Source organism: Pongo abelii, chromosome 5, assembly GCF_028885655.2.
Source record: "Pongo abelii isolate AG06213 chromosome 5, NHGRI_mPonAbe1-v2.0_pri, whole genome shotgun sequence".
In the NCBI taxonomy this organism is placed as follows: Eukaryota; Metazoa; Chordata; class Mammalia; order Primates; family Hominidae; genus Pongo; species Pongo abelii.
The window spans coordinates 77,780,465-77,802,869 of NC_071990.2; positions in this window are offsets into that span (position 1 = coordinate 77,780,465).

Sequence of the window (22,405 nt, forward strand, 5' to 3'; positions counted from 1 at the left end):
AATTGTGGGAGAAGATGCAGGCCAAATGGAGCATCAATTTTCTTCTAGTGGGACTATGTATTGATCTAATCTCTGGCAAAAACCCTGTTTGACAGTATCTTTTGAATCTATTACAAGTTTTACTCTTTTGTGTAACTACAACAGAATTACACATCTATTTTCACCAAAATATAGGTGTAAACATGTTATTGCTGCATTATTGATAACAGTAAAAAATTAGAAACAACTAAAATGTCAATCAAACTTAGAATAACGCATTGTAATATATTCATACAAAAATATATTTAATGAACAACTGGTGTACATAATCACTCCAGTGAATTCCCAAATGATAATATTGAAAGAAGAATGTTAGACACAAAAAACCCACTGCTTTGATTCAATTTATGCAAAGTTTGAAAACAAGCTAAACTAAGCTATGGTACTAAAATTTAGGTAATTTATTTTTATTGTGGAAATGGGGTTAATAACTAAGTAGGTCCTGTAAAGGTTTCTGCAGTTTAAAGGTGTTACATTTCATGAACTGTATAGTGGCTATATGTGTATGCTTTCTATATAATAATTTATCAAATATAGGTGTACACATACACTTGTAAATTCTTCCGTGTATGTGCTATAATAGATAATTGACGCTCTGGTAAACCTTGTATACCCCAGCTACTGAGGATGTCTGAGACTGATAGCTCACAGGTGAGTTCCTCCCTTGAAATTGCCCTTGGCCACAGAGAACTCTATTCTAAAAGTATTCTCCTACTAGGGAGACACCATACTCCATCACTGGATCATGCAGTGATATAAAGGCCTAGACACTATATTTCATGTCAGAAAAACATGGAAGAGCCATTCCAGTTCTAAAGCTTTATTGAAACTGTGTTATGGGTTGACTTCTCTTTCTGCTCAATCCTGCTTTTTTTGGTTCATCACAGATACATCTACCAAGAGCATTCCCCAATAAATCCTCTCTGCATAAAACTCTCCATCTTAGAGACTATGTTTAGGGAACTTCATATGATTCTGTTGTTACTAGAAGGAGTCCTAGAAAACAAACTGTAGAATAATATTCTAAAGCTGGATCAAAATGTTCAGGCCAGCTAGCAATGAGGGCTGCATTGCTGGTGGTAGATGGAGGATGAGTAGACTTCACATTTCACAGTTGATAAAATTGTTACAAGTAGTGAACTCAGAACTCAGGTGCAGTACTGGTAGAAGAAGACACACTGGCTATGTAATTACTTCTGTAACTTAATGTCATATAGAAAATAGTAAGTATAAGGACTACAAAGTAAATAGACTTTATTGAGAATCATTTTATTTTAATTTAAGGGTTGATAATGATGAGCTCAGGTGATTATCATTCCAAGGTAAAATGTGAGCCAGAAGGATTCTTGGCAGAATCTAAGGAGACTCTAATCATCTGCCACTGGTGGGCATCACTAGAGGACTAAATTCAAAAGTTAATAATACAACTAGTGGAGATTCAGAGATAGTTGGATTCTTAGCCTTAGGAGGTTTCATAAGCCAATGTCAAGATACTAACAAGAAAGAAATATTCCCCTTAAATTTGGAATGAAGATAATTGATTAGACATAGCTGAAAACCTTGAAGTTCTATTTTGCCCTGAATGCTCTTTTTTGGTGGAAGTATCTTCTAATTCCTTTGCTACAAGACAGTGGTATTCTTTTAAAGAAAGCACTGCTTGGAGATAATACAGAAATTGCAAATGACTTAGGTCCTTTAAAAGACAATGCTTCCATCTAAGACCCCCACACACCAAGGAACTATCCTTATTTCCTTCCAGGCAAACATTCCAATAATAAGGGTTAAATACTAGCACATTCCAACGAGACAAGTGCTGAACTAGCTAAGGGAAGAAAGAGACTATATGTAAAGGAATTGTAGGAGCTGTCTAATAGGTACCATGGGAGCCAGGAGAACATGAATGAAACTGGATCCTGAAGGTGACAGAGAAAGGGGCATAGAACTTACAGTTGGATATGAGATACTTTATCAACATGGAGCACTCTCTCATGATATGTAATTTAACACACTGGCAAGGACACCAGGAAACACTGATATATTGGCAGAATGGCACTAGGGAAGTTTGAAAAAGTAATGGTCCATATAAATGTAGCAGAAGTGCCAGAATTGTGTGACAGATAGAAGATGAAGGCATTAAATGTGCATGCTACAGTGGCATACTATGTAAGATTAGAAAAACCATCAGTAAACTATATTCCAAGAAAGATTAGAAGCATAGCTAATTCACTAAAGCAACATGGATTACACTGGTGAAAAAGGCACTGTCATTTCTGAACTCAGTATGGTTCTCCTCTGTAGGCCAGGGAATACTGTGACAGGACTGGCCTCCCTGAAAGAAACAGGTATGAGAGTATCCTGAAATAAAAAGAAGCCAGATAGTGGCTCTTAACTGTCAAAGCAAGAAGGACACATTTACCACCCTGGGCACCAAAGCTGAAGTGGCAGGCAGAGGAGGCATGCACTGCAGAGATGTTATATATATGATTATATATATGCATGATATATGACTAGTGATATGATTATACCTATGATTAATATAACACAATATTTTCAAAGACAGCTTAGGAAACCATTAAATATGTTGCTAAATTTACATAATTAAAATAAATAAAGAATGGATAATTAGGAGACTGAATGCAACTATACTAATAAAATATTGTTTTCCCTTTCCCAGTCCTAAGACCTGAGTACAGTTCTCAGATCCAGAATCAGTGGCGTGAGAAAGGATCAGGCAACACCACAAGTATATTAAAAAGTAATTCCCCCTATTCTTCCTGAAAATAACTGGCAATTATGTAGTAAATAAGCAAATATGAAGGAAAGGACATAGCCACACCTTTTGGGGATTATTGGATATGGATCTGAATTGGCATTGATATCTGTGGACCCAAAGCACCACCATTTTCCTCTTTTTAGAGTGGCATTGTTAATGAAGTTCTGGAACATGTCTGGTTCACTATGGATCTAATGGATCTATGAACTGTCCAGTGGGCATGTTCCTGATTTCTAAATATAACCTGAATAAAGAGACTTGGTAGTTGGCAGAATCCCAACATTGATTTGTTAGTTTGTGTGGTAAGAGGTATTATAGTGGGGAACGCCCATTGGAAACTTCTTAAACTATTCATTTCCCCAGAAAAAGAAAAAGAAACAATATTATATATTTGAAAAAACTGATTAGTGTCACCTTAAAATACTAAAAGATAACTGGTGTCTTAGCCTGCTTTGTGCTGCTATAACTGCATAACTGAGACTGGATAATTTATAATGAACAGAAATTGGTTTGGCTCCTTGTTCTGAAGGCTGGGCACTCCAATGGTATGTTTCTGGCATCTGGTCAGCCACTGATGAGAGCCTTCTTGCTAGGTCATCCTAGCAGAAGACAGAGAGACAAGAGAGCAAACGAGAGCTAGAGAGGGCCTAACTAGTTTTTATAGCAAATGCATTATTTTGATAACAAACCCATACCTGAGATAACTAACCCACTCCAGTGATAATGGTATTAATCCACTCATGACATCAGAGCCCTTATAACCTAATCGCCTCTTTAAAGGTCTCACCTCTAAACACTGTTGCATTGGGGATTAACTTTCCAACACATTGATGTTGCGGGACACATTTCATCCATAGCAACAGGTGTGATTGTCCCCACCAGATTCCCATACAATTCAGTGCTCTAGCCCCTAAAAAAATAGATTATATGGATCACAGTGGCCTCATATAAACTTTACTTAGTAGTAGCTCTAATTACAGCTATTATGCCAAATATGGTATCTTTGCTAGAGCAGATTAATTTAGCTTCTGGCACATGTAGCTATTGACCTGGCTAACAGCTTATTTTCCGTATCATATTTAAAGGAGCATAACAAATAGTTAGCTTCACTTGAGATGAACAACAGTATATACTTATGATTTAGTCTCAAAGCTGTTAATTTTCTGAAGGTAAACACCCTCTGGACATTCCCCAGATAATTACTTTTGCCTATTTTGGTGTTTATATCACCTTGATAGGAGGATGAACAGGAAGTGGCAACTCACAAGGAGGGCAAAGTAAGATACACAGGCCCTAGAGGGTGGGAGATACACTCTATAAAGATTCAAGAATGTGCCACGTAGGTGAAGTTTTGTGGCTCCAGAAATCCAGGTCATATTGGTATACCCAATCTAATGTATAAGACGAATAATCAAATTTTGCATATCCCACAAGTAAGAAACACAGGACCTCATAAGACGCTGATTTCTGGAGGCACCATATTCTTGGGAAACTTGGTCCTAATTCATTTCCTCAGTGATTTGAAAGACTGTCAGCTTTCAGTGATAACTAAAGCAAGAAAGGTCTCAAAAGGGACCAGGCTATGGTAAAAGGAGACATTCCACCTAGGTGCTATGACCTGGGAGTCCTTACGGCTCTGCACCATTTTTACAAAACTTTCAATAATAATGAAATTATTTCATATTTTCACTGTCCAGTATAATAACTAATGGTCATAAGTCTGAAATAAAGCTTTCAGCAGGTCCATGGCCACTCTGGAGATTTTGCGGAGAATCCTTTCTTGCCTCTCCTAGATTCTGGTGACTGCTGGTATGCCTTGGCATCCCTCATTGTATGTCTCAAAACTCCTTCTGCCCCTCTCACACAGATTGTCTAGGATAAGCTGCTTCTCTCAAGATCTTTTACTTTATCACATCCTTTTCTATATAAGGTAATAGTCACAGGTTCTTGATATTAGGATATGAGCTTATTTTTTTTCAGAGCCAAATTCAGCCCCCTACAGGAAGCCTGTGTTATTTGTCAGCTCTTATGAAGCTTATAGATGGGTGGAGATGCAAGAGAGACTACAAATGAACAACAACAACAACAAAAATCAGTCAGTAACTGGTACGTGCAGATAATTGAAGTTAAATTATAGAAAGCCCTTAGGTAACTGTTTAAGATTAATTTTTCTGGAAGGTCTCTAGGAATTAGTGGTATTTCAACAATAATCCAAATCACAAGAAAAAATTAGGAGCTCAAATACCTTGTGGAAGAGCTTCCTAGGCAAAGGGAAAAGTTAATGTAGAGAAAAAGCTACAACAGGTATGGCATATTAAATAAATGAAAAACGAAACCATATAGCTAGAAAATAGTAGATAAACTTGGAGGTGTGGACACGGACCAAATCATATAGTACCTTGTAAACCAGAGTAAGGAATTTATCGATTAGTAGCACTTACGTTCTATAGTCTCACATAACTTCCGAATTTCTTTTATTATTATTATTATTATTATACTTTAAGTTTTAGGGTACATGTGCATAATGTTCAGGTTAGCTACATATGTATACATGTGCCATGCTGGTGTGCTGCACCCATTAACTCGTCATTTAGCATTAGGTATATCTCTTAATGCTATCCCTCCCCACTCCTACCACCCCACAACAGTCCCGAGTGCGATGTTCCTCTTCCTGTGTCCATGTATTCTCATTGTTCAATTCCCATCTATGAGTGAGAACATGTGGTGTTTGGTTTTTTGTCCTTGCGATAGTGTACTGAGAATGATGATTTCCAATTTCATCCATGTCCCTACAAAGGACATGAACTCATCCTTTTTTATGGCTGCATAGTATTCCATGGTGTATATGTGCCACATTTTCTTAATCCAGTCTATCATTGTTGGACATTTGGGTTGGTTCCAAGTCTTTGCTATTGTGAATAGTGCCACAATAAACATACGTGTGCATGTGTCTTTATAGCAGCATGATTTATAGTCTTTTGATATATACCCAGTAATGGGATGGCTGGGTCAAATGGTATTTCTAGTTCTAGATCCCTGGGCAATTGCCACACTGACTTCCACAATGGTTGAACTAGTTTACAGTCCCACCAACAGTGTAAAAGTGTTCCTATTTCTCCACATCCTCTCCAGCATCTGTTGTTTCCTGACTTTTTAATGATGGCCATTCTAACTGGTGTGAGATGGTATCTCATTGTGGTTTTGATTTGCATTTCTCTGATGGCCAGTGATGGTGAGCATTTTTTCATGTGTTTTTTTGGCTGCATAAATGTCTTCTTTTGAGAAGTGTCTGTTCACGTCCTTCACCCACTTTTTGATGGGGTTGTTTGTTTTTTTCTTGTAAATTTGTTGGTGTTCATTGTAGATTCTGGATATTAGCCCTTTGTCAGATGAGTAGGTTGCGAAAATTTTCTCCCATTTTGTAGGTTGCCTGTTCACTCTGCTGGTAGTTTCTTTTGCTGTGCAGAAGCTCTTTCATTTAATTAGATCACATTTGTCAATTTTGGCTTTTGTTGCCATTGCTTTTGGTGTTTTAGACACGAAGTCCTTGCCCATGCCTATGTCCTGAATGGTAATGCCTAGGTTTTCTTCTAGGGTTTTTATGGTTTTAGGTCTAACATTTAAGTCTTTAATCCATCTTGAATTGATTTTTGTAAAAGGTGTAAGGAAGAGATCCAGTTTCAGCTTTCTACATATGGCTAGCCAGTTTTCCCAGCACCATTTATTAAATAGGGAATCCTTCCCCATTGCTTGTTTTTCTCAGGTTTGTCAAAGATCAGATAGTTGTAGATATGCAGCGTTATTTCTGAGGGCTCTGTTCTGTTCCATTGATCTATATCTCTATTTTGGTACCAGTACCATGCTGTTTGGTTACTGTAGCCTTGTAGTATAGTTTGAAGTCAAGTAGTGTGATGCCTCCAGCTTTGTTCTTTTGACACAGGATTGACTTGGCCATGCGGGCTCTTTTTTGGTTCCATATGAATGTTAAAGTAGTTTTTTCCAATTCTGTGAAGAAAGTCATTGGTAGCTTGATGGGGATGGCATTGAATCTATAAATTACCTTGGGCAGTATGGCCATTTTCACAATATTGATTCTTCCTACCCATGAGCATGGAATGTTCTTCCATTTGTTTGTATCCTCTTTTATTTCATTGAGCAGTGGTTTGTAGTTCTCCTTGAAGAGGTCCTTCACGTCCCTTGTAAGTTGTATTCCTAAGTATTTTATTCTCTTTGAAGCAATTCTGAATGGGAGTTCACTCATGATTTGGCTCTCTGTTTGTCTGTTGTTGGTGTATAAGAATGCTTGTGATTTTTGTACATTGATTTTGTATCCTGAGACTTTGCTGAAGTTGCTTATCAGCTTAAGGAGATTTTGGGCTGAGACAATGGGGTTTTCTAGATATACAATCATGTCATCTGCAAACAGGGACAATTTGACTTCCTCTTTTCCTAATTGAATACCCTTTATTTCCTTCTCCTGCCTAATTGCCTGGCCAGAACTTCCAACACTATGTTGAATAGGAGAGGTGAGAGAGAGCATCCCTGTCTTGTGTCAGTTTTCAAAGGGAATGCTTCCAGTTTTTGCCCATTCAGTATGATATTGGCTGTGGGTTTCTCATAGATAGCTCTTACTATTTTTAGATACGTCCCATCAATACCTAATTTGCTGAGAGTTTTTAGCATGAAGGGTTGTTGAATTTTGTCAAAGGCCTTTTCTGCATCTATTGAGATAATCACGTGGTTTTTGTCATTGGTTCTGTTTATATGCTGGATTACATTTATTGATTTGTGTATATTGAACCAGCCTTGCATCCCAGGGATGAAGCCCACTTGATCATGGTGGATAAGCTTTTTGATGTGCTGCTGGATTCGGTTTGCCAGTATTTTATTGAGGATTTTTGCATCAATGTTCATCAAGGATATTGGTCTAAAATTCTCTTTTTTGGTTGTGTCTCTGCCCAGCTTTAGTATTAGGATGATGCTGGCCTCATAGAATGAGTTAGAGAGGATTCCCTCTTTTTCTATCGATTGAATAGTTTCAGAAGGAATGGTACCAGTTCCTCCTTGTACTTCTGGTAGAATTCGGCTGTGAATTCATCTGGTCCTGGACCCCTTTGGTTGGTAAGCTATTGATTATTGCCACAATTTCAGGGCCTGTTATTGGTCTATTCAGAGATTCAACTTCTTTCTGGTTTAGTCTTGGGAGGGTGTATGTGTTGAGGAATTTATCCATTTCTTCTAGATTTTCTAGTTTATTTGCGTAGAGGTGTTTGTAGTATTCTCTGATGGTAGTTTGTATTTCTGTGGGATTGGTGGTGATATCCCCTTTATCCTTTTTTATTGCATCTATTTGGTTCTTCTCTCTTTTTTTCTTTATTAGTCTTGCTAGCGGTCTATCAATTTTGTTGATCCTTTCAAAAAACCAGCTCCTGGATTCATTAATTTTTTGAAGTGTTTTTTGTGTCTCCATTTCCTTCAGTTCTGCTCTGATTTTAGTTATTTCTTGCCTTCTGCTAGCTTTTGAATGTGTTTGCTCTTGCTTCTCTAGTTCTTTTAATTGTGACATTAGGGTGTCAATTTTGGATCTTTCCTGCTTTCTCTTGTGGGCATTTAGTGTTATAAATTTCCCACTACACACTGCTTTGAATGTGTCCCAGATATTCTGGTATGTTGTATCTTTGTTCTCATTGGTTTCAAAGAACATCTTTATTTCTGCCTTCATTTCGTTATGTACCCAGTAGTCATTCAGGAGCAGGTTGTTCAGTTTCCATGTAGTTGAGCGGTTTTGAGTAAGTTTCTTAATCCTGAGTTCTAGTTTGATTGCACTGTGGTCTGAGAGACAGTTTGTTATAATTTCTGTTCTTTTACATTTGCTGAGGAGAGCTTTGCTTCCAAGTATATGGTCAATTTTGGAATAGGTGTGATGTGGTGCTGAAAAAAATGTATATCCTGTTGATTTGGGGTGGAGAGTTCTGTAGATGTCTATTAGGTCTGCTTGGTGCAGAGCTGAGTTCAATTCCTGGTTATCCTTGTTAACTTTCTGTCTCATTGATCTGTCTAATGTTGACAGTGGGATGTTAAAGTCTCCCATTATTATTTTGTGGGAGTCTAAGTCTCTTTGTAGGTCACTCAGGACTTGCTTTATGAATCTGGGTGCTCCCGTATTGGGTGTGTATATATTTAGGATAGTTAGCTCTTCTTGTTGAATTGATCTCTTTACCATTATGTAATGGCCTTCTTTGTCTCTTTTTATCTTTGTTGATTTAAAGTCTATTTTATCAGAGACTAGGGTTGCAACCCCTGCCTTTTTTTGTTTTCCATTTGCTTGGTAGATCTTGCTCCATCCCTTTATTTTAAGCCTATGTGTGTCTCTGCACGTGAGATGGGTCTCCTGAATACAGCACACTGAGTGGTCTTGACTCTTTACCCAATTTGCCAGTCTGTGTCTTTTAACTGGAGCATTTAGTCCATTTACATTTAAAGTTAATATTGTTATGTGTGAATTTATCCTGTTATTATGATGTTAGCTGGTTATTTTGCTCATTAGTTGATGCAGTTTCTTCCTAGTCTCGACGGTCTTTACATTTTGGCATGATTTTGCAGCGGCTGGTACCAGTTGTTCCTTTCCATGTTTAGTGCTTCCTTCAGGAGTTCTTGTAGGGCAGGCCTGGTGGTGACAAAATCTCTCAGTATTTGCTTGTCTGTAAAGGATTTTATTTCTCCTTCACTTATGAAGCTTAGTTTGGCTGGATATGAAATTCTGGATTGAAAATTCTTTTCTTTAAGAATGTTGAATATTAGCCCCCACTCTCTTCTGGCTTGTAGAGTTTCTGCCAAGAGATCAGCTGTTAGTCTGATGGGCTTCCCTTCGTGGGTAAACCGACCTTTCTCTCTGGCTGCCCTTAACATTTTTTCCTGCATTTGAGCTTTGGTGAATCTGACAATTATGTGTCTTGGAGTTGCTCTTCTCAGGGAGTATCTTTGTGGCATTCTCTGTATTTCCTGAATCTGAATGTTGGCCTGCCTTGCTAGATTGGGGAAGTTCTCCTGGATAATATCCTGCAGAGTGTTTTCCAACTTGGTTCCATTCTCCCCGTCACTTTCAGGTACACCAATCAGACATAGATTTGGTCTTTTCACATAGTGCCATATTTCTTGGAGGCTTTGTTCATTTCTTTTTATTCTTTTTTCTCTAAACTTCCCTTCTCACTTCATTTCATTTATTTCATCTTCCATCACTGATATCCTTTCTTCCAGTTGACTGCATTGGCTCCTGAGGCTTCTGCATTCTTCACGTAGTTCTTGAGCCTTGACTTTCAGCTCCATCAGCTCCTTTAAGTACTTCTCTGTATTGGTTATTCTAGTTATACTTTCGTCTAAATTTTTTTCAAAGTTTTCAACTTCTTTGCCTTTGGTTTGAATTTCCTCCTGTAGCTCGGAGTAGTTTGATCATCTGAAGCCTTCTTCTCTCAAGTCGTCAAAGTCATTCTCCATCCAGCTTTGTTCTGTTGCTGGTGAGGAACTGCGTTCCTTTGGAGGAGGAGAGGTGCTCTGCTTTTTAGAGTTTCCAGTTTTTCTGCTCTGTTTTTTCCCCATCTTTGTGATTTTATCTACTTTTGGTCTTTGATGATGGTGATGTACAGATGGGTTTTTGGTGTGGATGTCTTTTCTGTTTGTTAGTTTTCCTTGTAATAGACAGGACCCTCAGCTGCAGGTCTGTTGGAGTTTGCTAGAGGTCCACTCCAGACCCTGTTTGCCTGGGTATCAGCAGCGGTGTCTGCAGAACTGCAGATTTTCATGATCCGTGAATGCTGCTGTCTGATCGTTCCTCTGGAAGTTTTGTTTCAGAGGAGTACCCCACCGTGTGAGGTGTCAGTCTGGCCCTACTGGGGGGCACCTCCCAGTTAGGCTGCTCAGGGATCAGGGGTCAGGGACCCACTTGAGGAGGCAGTCTGCCCATTCTCAGATCTCCAGCTGCCTGCTGGGAGAACCACTGCTCTCCTCAAAGCTGTCAGACAGGGACATTTAAGTCTTCAGAGGTTACTGCTGTCTTTTTGTTTGTCTGTGCCCTGTCCCCAGAGGTGGAGCCTACAGAGGCAGGCAGGCCTCCTTGAGCTGTGGTGGGCTCCACCCAGTACCAGCTTCCTGGCTGCTTTGTTTACCAAAGCGAGCCTGGGCAATGGCAGGCACCCCTCCCCCCGCCTGGCTGCCGCCTTGCAGTTTGATCACAGACTGCTGTGCTAGCAATCAGCGAGACTCCGTAGGCGTAGGATCCTCCAAGCCAGGTTCGGGATATAATCTCCTGGTACGCCATTTCCTAAGCCCATTGGAAAAGCACAGTATTCAGGTGGGAGTGGCCCAATTTTCCAGGTGCCCTCTGTCATCCCTTTCCTTGACCAGAAAAGGGAACTCCCTGACCCCTTGTGCTTCCCGAGTGAGGCAATGCCTCACCCTGCTTCGGCTGGCACACGGTACGCTGCACCCACTGTCCTGTGCCCACTGTCTGGCACTCCCTATTGAGATGAACCTGGTACCTCAGATGGAAATGCAGAAATCACCCATCTTCTGCGTCGCTCACGCTGGGAGCTGTAGACCGGAGCTGTTCCTATTTGGCCATCTTGGCTCCTTCCCCCCAAATTTTTTAACATAGTATACATTATTGTGGTGCTCCTTAGACATTGGTTGCAATCTGATATCCTTAAAGTAATTTCTTCCTAACCTCTGTTTGTTATCAATGTTGGGATGACGCTTTGCATAAATAATTTATTTCAAATTACTAAGTCACCTGAATCGTTATATTAGCACAATATGTGAAGTGTCTTATTCCAATCATAATTATAAAAATGATCAATCCATGTTACATATCTCAAAATCCTTGTTAGTTGATTAATTTGCTGAGTGAAACTTTTTATATTAAAAACTAACAAGTACAAATGAGAGGTGTGCTTTTATTTATATAGCATTTCTCATAAATCAATCAACAAGGGCAGGATAAATTGTTTTGATTGAATAAACAGAGAATATCCAAAGGTCACTTTCACTTTGTATTAGAGTAACATATCTGTTTAATTTTTATTTTTGTGGGTACATAGTAGTTGTATATATTTATGGGGTACATTAGATATTTTGATACAGACATGCAATGCATAATAATCGTATCATAGAGAATGGGATATTCATCCTTTCAAGCATTTATTATTTGTGTTACAAACAATTCAATTGTATTATTTTGTTTATTTCAAAGTGTACATATTGAGTATGGTCACATTTGTGCTATCAAATAGTAGGTCTTGTCCATTCTTTTTAAGTTTTTGTACCCATTAACCATCCCCACCTCCACCCACCCCCTGCCCTACCCTTCCAAGCCTCTGGTAACCATCATTCTACTCTGTATGTCCATAAGTTCGATTGTTTTGATTTTAGAACCCACAAATAAGAGAACATGTGATATTTGTCTTTATTCGTCTGGCTTATTTCACTTAACATAATAATCTCCAGTTCCATTCAGACTAACGCAAATGACAGGCTCTCATTCCTTTTTATGGCAGAATAGTACTCCATTGTGAATATGTACTACAGTTTATTTATTCACTCATCTGTAGATGGACACTTAAGTTGCTTCCAAATCTTGGCCATTTTGAACAATGCTACAACAAACATAGGAGTGCAGATATCTTTTTGATGTACTGATTTCCTTTCTTTTCAGTATATACTCAGCAGTGGGATGGCTGGGTCATATGGAAACTTTAATTTTACTTTTTTCAAGAACCTCTAAACTGTTTTCCATAGTGACTATACTAATTTACCTCTCCACCAACATTGTACAAGGCTTCCCTTTCCTCCACATCCTCACCATCATTTGTTATTGCCTGTCTTTTGGATGTAAGCCATTTTAACTAAGGTGAGATGATATCTCATTGTAGTTTTGATTTGTAGTTCTCTGGTGAATAATGATGTTGAGCATCTTTTCATATACTTATTTGCCATTTTTATCTTATTTTGAGAAATATCTATTAATATCTTTTGCCCATTTTCAAATCAGATTATTAGATATTTTTTCTATAGAATCATGTGAGCCCCTTATATATTCTAATTTTTAATCTCTTGTCAGATGTATGGATAGTTTGCAAGTATTTTCTCCCACTCTGTGGGTGTTTTTCTTTACTTTCTTCATGTTTTATTTGCTGTGCACCTAGAAAATACAGCCTTTGACCTATATGGGAAAGTATATTAAATTATCATGACAATTTCCAGAGCCACACTTTAAGAAGAAAATTGAGAAAAATGTTTAATGTATTCAAGAAAAAAATGTATAATACAATGATTTTATATCCAAAACAACTGACAAAGTGCACAGATAAGCTGTTAACTTTTTAACTTGCTATGATCCCAATTGTGCATTTTTGCTTTGGTTGCTTGCACTTGTGGGGTATTCCTCAAGAAATTTTTTGCTCAGACTAATTTCCTGGAGATTTTCCCCAGTGTTTTCTTGTAGTAATTTCAGTTTGAGGTCTTAGATTTAAGTTTTTAATCCATTTTGTTTTGATTTTTGTGTATGGCAAGAGACAGGAATCTAGTTTCATTCTTTTGCATATAGATATTCAGTTTTCTCAGCACCATTTGTTGAAGAGATTGTCTTTTTCTCAATGTATGCTCTTGGTAACTTTGTCAAAAATCAGTTCACTGTAGGTGTGTGGATTTGTTTCTGAGTTCTCTATTCTATCCCATTGGTCTATATGTGTGGGGTTTTTTGTTTGTTTGTTTGTTTGGTTGGTTGATTTTTTTTGTTTTTTGTTTTTTTGCCAGTACCATGCTGTTTTGTTACTATAGCTCTGCAGAATAACTTGAAATCAGATATTGTGATTCCTTTAGTTTTTTTTTTTTTTTTTTTTGGATAGCTTTTGCTGTTCTGTGTCGTTTGTAGTGTCCTATTAATTTTAAGATTGTTTCTCTATCTCTGCGAGGAATGTCATTAGTATTTTGATAGAGATTGCATTGAACCTGTAGATTACTTTGAGTAGTATGGACATTTTACCTTATCCATATGGTAAAATTTAACAATTTAAAATATTGTTTTTTTCCAATCCATAAACAAGAATTTTTTTTCACTTTTTGGTATCTTCTTCAGCTTCTTTCATCAATGTTTTGTAATTTTCACTGCAGAGATCTTACACTTCTTTGGTTAAGTTAATTCCTAGGTATTTAATTATTTTTGGCTATTGTAAATGGGATTACTTTTTTGACATTTTTTCAGATTGTTCACCGTTGGCATATTGAAATGCTACTGAATTTTGTATGTTGATTTTGTGTCTGGCAATTTTAATGAACTTGTTGATCACACATAAAAATGGCAATGGTTTCTAATGGTTTTCTTGTGGAGTCTTTAGGTTTTCCTGAATATAAGATCATATCATCTACAAACATGGATTATTTGATTTCTTCCTTTTCAATTCTGATGCCTTTATTTCTTTCTCTTGTCTGATTGCTCCAGCTAGGACTTCCAGGATTACGTTGAATAACAGTGGTCACAGTGAGCATCCTTACCATGTTCCAGGTCTCAGAGAAAAGGCTTTCAGTTTTTCTCCATTCTGTATGATATTAGGGTGTGAGTTGGTCATGTGGCTTTTATTATGTTGTTATTCTTCTATAACCAGTTTTTACGTGTTTTTTTTATCATGAAGGAATGTTAAACTTTATCAATTTCTTTATAGGCATCAGTTGAAATGATCATATGGGTTTTGTCCTTCATTCTGTTGATATGATGTATCACATTGATTGATTTGCATATGTTAAACCATGCTTGCATCCTGGGATAAACCCTACTTGGTCATGATGAATAATCTTTCTAATGTATTTTTGAATTTGATTTGCTAGTATTGTGTTGAGTATTTTTACATCAATACACATTGGAGTTATTTACCAGTAGTTTTCTTTTTTTGATGTGTCTTTGTCTGGTATTGGTATTAGGGTAATACTGGCTCATAGAACGAGTTTGGAAGTATTCCAGCCACCTCAACTTTTAAGAATAGTTCGAGTAGTATTGGTTTTAGTTCTTTAAATGTTTGGTAGAATTCAGCAACAAAGACATTGGGTTCTAGGCTTTTCTTTACTGGGAAACTTTTTATTATGGCTTTGATCCCATTACTTGTTGCTGGTCTGTTCAGGTTTTGGATTTCATCATAGTTCAATCTTGGCAGGTTGTAAGTGTCTAACAATTTGTCCATTTATTTTAGATTTTCCAATTTACTGGCATATAGTTGCTCATCATAGCCTCTAATGATCCTTTGAATTTCTGAAGTATCAATGGTAATGTGTTTCTTTCATCTCTGATTTTATTTATTTCAGTCTTCTTTCTTTTTTCTTAGTCAGTCTTGCTAAAGGTTTGCCAAATTTGTTGAATGTTTTAATAAAACCAGCTTTTTATTTCATTGATCTTTTGTATTTTTTAATTTTTATTTTATTTATTTCTGCTCTGATCTTTATTTTTTTCTTCTACTAATTTTGGGTTTGATTTGCTCTTACTTTCCTAGTTCCTTAAGATGCATCACTAGGTGACATATTTGAAGTTTTTCTTCTTTTTTAATGTAAGCACTTAATAGCTATAAAATTTCCTCTTAGTACAGCTTTCCCTGTATCCCATAGGTTTTAGTATGTTGTGTTTCCATTATCATTTGTTTCAAGAAACTTTCAATTTCCTTCTTAATTTCTTCATTGAATCACTGGTCATTCAGTAGCATGTTGTTTAATCTCAATGTATCTTTATGGTTTCCAAATTTCTATTGTCATTGATTTCTAATTTTACCTTGTTGGGGTCAGAAAAGATGCTTGATTTTATTTCAACTTTTTTGAATGCTTTCAGACTTGTTTTGTGACTTAATGTAAGATCTATCCTTCAGAATAATCCATGTGCTGAGGAAACTATCACAAGGACAAAAAACCAAACATCGCATGTTCTCACTCATAGATGGGAATTGAACAATGAGAACACATGGACACAGGAAGGGGAACATCACACTCCGGGGACAGTTGTGGGGTGGGGGGAGGGGGGAGGGATAGCATTAGGAGATATACCTAATGCTAAATGATGAGTTAATGGGTGCAGCACGCCAGCATGGCACATGTATACATATGTAAATAACCTGCACATTGTGCACATGTACCCTAAAACTTAAAGTATAATAATAACAATAATAAAATAATGTGTATTCCATAGGTCTTTGATGAAATGTTCTGTAAATATCTACTAGATCCATTTGTTCTATAGTGCAGATTAATTTGGATGTTTCTTTGTTAATTTTCTTTCTGAAAGATCTGTCCAGTGCTGAAAGTGGGGTGCTGAAGTCTCCATCTATTATTTTATTGGAGCTTACCTCTCCATTTAGCTCTAATAATATTTGCTTTATATATCTGAGTGCTCCAGTGTTGGGTGCATATATGTTTCAAATTGTTGTGTCCCCTTGCTGAATTAACCTCCTTATCATTATATAGTTAACTTCTTTGTCTCTTCCTAATGTTTTTGTCTTGAAATCTATTTTGTCTAAGTATAGCAACTCCTGCTCTTTTTTGGTTTCCATTGGCATGAACTGTGTTTTTCCATCCCTTTATTTTCAGTCTATGTGTGTCTTTATAGGTGAAGTGCATTTCTTACAGGCAACAGATCAATGGTTCTTGCTTTTTTATTCATCCAGCCACTCTATACGTTTTGATTGGTGAGTGTAATCTATTTACATTCAATGCTATTTCTGATAAGAAAGGATTTAATCCTGCCATTTTTTAACTTTGTTTTCTGGTTGTTTTGTGGTCTCTTTCTTGTGGGACATACCTTTTAAACAATGGTCAGTTTTTCACATGACTTGTTTTTTGTAGTGTAATTTAGAAGGCATTGCTTAAATAAATCTCCTATAATATCTTAAAGTGTTTCTGTGAAATTTCCATGGGGTAAAAATATTGCATCTTACAAAATTCTTTTCCAAAATGTGTATACCTTAAAAAGGTAACATATTAAGCCATTAATGTGCCATTGTTTAATAAGAGATTAGAAAACAAGTCAATTAATTTATGCAAACACAGGTTGCAAACCAGCTGCTCTTAGCAGAATCTGGCTGCAATCTTGTTTTGTTTGTCTAACAAAAAAGTGTTTGTGCAATGCTTGAATTTTAATGACTTTAAAAAAGTGTTTAAATGCTTCTTCCCATTTTCCAGTGGCCCTTCTGAATTTCTATCTTGTTTATACCAGGCTCAAATTATGTATTTATGTTATTTTTTAGCATTTGTGTTTGTGACCTCCATCAAAGTACCAATATGTTTATGGAGTGAGAGAAGGCACCACCTCAAGCTAATGTAGTTGTGCAGCTCAGAGAGAACATGACCAGCAATTATTAGAGTGCCTTTCTAAGTCCTCTTTTATTAACATATCCCCTCTCTATGCTGATAATCTCATCCTATGTTGATGACTCTCAAACCTACATAGTTGTCCTTTCTTCTGAACTATGATTATATACAATTCTCTCTTGTATTTGGCACTTAGATTTCTACAGACATCACCAAAATTTCACTTTCTAGCTTGCCTCTTATGTTTTCCATTTCAGTTAAAGGCCCAGTATTGCTTTAATGTGAGCTACTTGGGGGCAAAGGTACCCCTATATCTCTAGCAAAAGAGACCTAGTCTTGGTCATAGTGGGTGCTCCACTTTTGTTTTTAATTTTTTATTTGGAGATAAAACTCACAAGAAGTTGCAAAAATAGTAGTTTTCATGTAATCTTCACTCAACATTTTCCCCAATAACAACATATTATATAGTCATAGTACATTTTTGAAACTAGAAAATTGATATTGGTATAAATATTATTAGTTAAACTATAATTTTTTTTCAGATTTTACCAAATTTTACACACACTTGTATTCTTCTTTTTAGGGTATAGTGTGACAAAATTTTATCACATGTATAGATTGGCTTAACTACCACTGCAAACATTACACAAATATGCTACATTGCCGGAAAGAAACTCCCTCTTGCTTCCTCTTCATAGTCAGACTCTACTCTATCCCTAAACCCTAGATACTTATTCTCCATCAATACAGTTTTGTCATTTTGGAAGTGTTGTATAAATGAAATCATAGAATATGTAACCCTTTGAGATGGGCTTTTACTTTCATTCAGCATTATACCCTTTCAATCCATCCTACTTGGTGGGTGCATGTGTAAAAATAATTTATTTCTTTATACAGCTAGGTAATATTTCATAGTGTGTATGTATGTATGTACCACAGCTTGTTCATACATTTGCCTGTTCAATAACATTTTACTTGTTTTCAGTTTTATCTATTACAAATAAAGCTGCTCTGAACCGTTATGCACAGGTTTTTGAATAGACATAAATTTTTATTTCTTGAGTATAAATATATACACAGAAGTGATCACTAGATCATACAGTAAGTGAATGTTTAACTTCATAAGAAACGGACAAAGAGGTGACAAATACCTCTTCAAGGTGGCTATACCGTTTTACATTCCTACCAGCAAAGTCAGAGAGTTCTAGTAGCTCTGGATCATTGCTAGCACTTGATATTATCAGTATTCTTTTTTTTTTATTTTAGTCATTCTCATTGGTGTGTGTGGCATAGGTATCTCATTATGACTCTAATTTGTTCTCTAATCTGGCTTATGATGTGAACATTTTTTATATATTTAGTTGACATCTGCATATGCTCTTTGGTGAAACATCTTTCTCTGTATGTTGTAGAAGGGATTTGACTGACTTCTTATGTGCTTTGCAAATGTTATCTCCCAGTCTGTGGCTTAACTTTTTATCGTCTTCACTAGGTGTTTCACAGAAAAATGCTAATTTTGATGAAGTTTCAATTTATCCTTTTTTTCTGGATCACCTTTTTGGTGTCATGTTTGAGAACACTGAAACTTGCCTTTTGTTACAAAGATTTTCTCCTAAAAGATTTATAGTTCAGTGTTTTAAATTTGTATCTATTATCCATTTTAAGTAAATTTATGTGTGATATGAAGTTCAGGTTAGAGTCATATTGTTTCAAATAATGTATTGAAAAGGCTACTCTTTCTTCGTCGAATTGCTTTTATTTGTGGGTCAATTTCTACATTTTCTATTCTGCTCCATTGATTTACATGTCTGTCCCTCCTCCAATACCACACTGACTTAGTTACTGTGGTTATATAGTTTTAAAATTGGGGAATATAATTCCTTAAACTTTAGTCTTCTTTTTCAATATTATATTTAGCTAGTCTACTTTCTTCATCTTTCATGCAAATTTTAGAATTAGCTTTTCTATATCTGAAAAACATAGCTACTGAAATTTTGATAACATTGCATTAAAATTATAGATCAATTTAGGGATAATTAATATCTTTACTATGTTGACTCTTCTAATTCATAAATATATGCCTTTCTGTTTATGTAGGCCTACTTTAACTTTTCCATCTCTATTTTATAATTGTCAGTCTATGGATATCAGGCATTTTTAAAGTATATAACTATTTCATTTTTTGGAGTAATTTTAAATTGTATTGAATTTAATTTTTATGTTCAACACTGATACAGTCATATGCCACTTAACAAACTTTTGGTCAACATTGAGCCATATCTCTGAAAATCATTCTATAAGTTGTGACAGTTGTGACATAACAGAACTAAAACATTATTATTACTTATCTACATCATAGCCTTCCTAACATCATAACAATGCATTACTCACATGTTTGTGGGATTCTGATGTAAACAAACCCTCTCAGCTATCAGTTGTATAAAAGTATAGCAATACAATTATGTAACATACATAATACTTGATAATGATAATAAATTACCATGTTACAAGTTTATTTATTTACTATACTACACATTTTGTCATTTTAGAGTTAACTCTTTCCGCTTGTTAAAAAAGGTAAACTGTAAAAAAGCTTCAGGCAGGTCCTTCAGGAGGTATCCCAAAAGAAGGTATTGTTATCATAGGAGATGACTGCTCCAAGCAGGTCAAAGACCTTCCAGTGAGACAAGATGTGGAGGTGGAAGGCAGTAGTATTGATGATTCTTAACCTGTGTAGGTGAAGGCTAATGATTGGGTTTGTGTCTTAGTTTTAAACAGAGACATTTAAAAAGTGAAAGAAAAATAAAGAAACAATGTAAAAATAGAAAAAAGGTTAAATAAGGACATAAGGAAAGAGAATATTTTTGTATAGCTGTACCATGTTTATGTTTAAGTATTACTACAAAGAGTTATGAATTACTGAATTATAAAGAGTCAAAAAGTTAAAAAATTAAGTTTATAGGGAGGCCGAGGCAGGCGGATCACGAGGTCAGGAGATCGAGACCATCCTGGCTAACACGGTGAAACCCCGTCTCTACTAAAAATACACAAAATTAGCCGGGCACGGTGGCAGGCGCCTGTAGTCCCAGCTAAGCGGGAGGCTGAGGCAGGAGAATGGGGTGAACCCAGGAGACGGAACTTGCAGTGAGCCGAGATCACGCCACTGCACTCCAGCCTGGGTGACAGAGCGAGACTCTGTCTCAAAAAAATTAAATAAATAAATAAATAAATAATAAAAAAATTAAGTTTACAAAGTAAAAAAGTTAACAGTAAGCTAAGATAATTCAATATTGATGGTATTTTATTTTTTAATTTAGCATAGACTAAGTTTATAGTGCTTATAAATTCTATAATAGTGTACAGTAAACTCCTAGGCCCTCACATTCATTTGCCACTCACTCACTGACTCACCCAGAGCAGTTCCCATTTCTGCAACCTTTATTCATGGTAAGCTCTATTTATATATGTGACATTTTCTTTATTCAATCATCCACTGATGTAAACATGATACCATATCTCTGCTATTGTGAGTAGTGCTGTGATAAACATGTGAGTACATGTATCTTTTCAATATAATGATTTCTTTTCCTTAGGTAGATACCCAGTAGTGGGATTAGTGGATGAAATAGTAGTACTATTTTTAGTTCTTAGAGAAATCTTCTAATGTTTTATGTAGAGATTGTAAAAATTTACATTCTCACCAAAAATTGTATAACCATTCCTTTTCTCTGCATCTTCACCAACATCTGTTATTTTTTGGCTTTTTAATAACACCCTTTCTGACTGGTATAAGATGGCATCTCATCGTGGTTTTAATTTGCATTTCTGTAATGATTAGTGATGTTGAGCATTTTTTCATATGCTTCTTGGCCATTTTTATGTCTTCTTTTGCAAAATGTCTATTCATGTCCTTTGCCTACATTTTAATGGGATTGTTTGTTTTCTTTTTGTTGAGTTGTTTGAATTCCTTGTAGATTCTGGATATTTACCTCATTGGATGCATACTTTGAAAGTATTTTCTTTTCCTGTAGGTCTTCTTGCTTTTTTTTTTTTTTTACTATTGATTATTTCTTTTGCTGTGAATAAGCTTTTTAGTTGAATTAAGTCCCATTTGTCTATTGTGATTTTTGTTACATTTGCCTTTGACGTCTTAGTCATAAATTATATGCCCAAGCCAATATCCAAAAGTTTTTCCTAGCTTATTTTCGAGGATTTTTATAGTTTTTGGTCTTATGTTTAAGTCTTTGTATATGGTGAGGGAGAGGGCTACAGCTTTATTCTTTTATATATGGCAATCCAGTTTTCCAAGCACCATATCTTGAATAGGGCGTTCTTTCCCTAGGTTATGTTTTTGTCAACTTTGTCAAAGATCAGTTGGATATAATTATGTTGCTCTGTTGGTTCTCTATTCTGGTCCATTGATCTATGTATTTATTTTTGTGCTAGTAGCGTGATGTTTTGGTTACCATAGCCTTGTAGTCTAATTTGGAGTCAGGTACTGTAACGCCTCCAGCTTGTTGTTATTATTTCAGCTTAGAATTGCTCTGGCTATTCAGCCTGTTTTATTGGTTTCATCTAAATTTGAATTTTAGATTTTTTTCTAATTCTATGAAAAGTGACTTTAGTATTTTCATAGGAATTTCAATGAATCTGTAGATTGCTTTGGGCAGTTTGGTCATTTTAATGACATTGCCTCTTTCAATCCATGAACATGGAATGCTTTCACTTCTTTGGTTAAATATATTTCTAGGAATGCTTTAATGATTGTAAATAGGATTCACTACTTGATTTGGTTCTTAGCTTTATTGTTATTGGTGTTTAGAAATGTGACTAATTTTTGTATATTTATGTTATAGCTTGTAACTTTACTAAATTGCTTCATTAAATCTAGCAATCATTTGGAGGCACCTTTAGAGTTTTCTAGATGTAAGATCACATCATCAGCAAATAGAGATAATTTTACTACCTCTTTTTCCAATTCAGATGCATTTTATTTCTTTCTCGTTCTTGATTGCTCTGGCTAGGACTTCCAGTACTATGTTAAGGAATAGTGAAAGTGGGTGTCCTTGTCTTGTTCAAGATCTCAGGAAAAGTGCTTTCAGCTTTTTCTCGTTAGGTATGATATTTACTCTGGATCTGTTATAAATAGCTTTTAAGTTTTTTTAAACAGGGTCTCACTTTGTTGCCCAGGCTGGAGTGCAGTGGTGCAATCATGGCTCTCTATAGCCTTGACTTCCAAGGCTCAAGTGATCCTCCTACCTC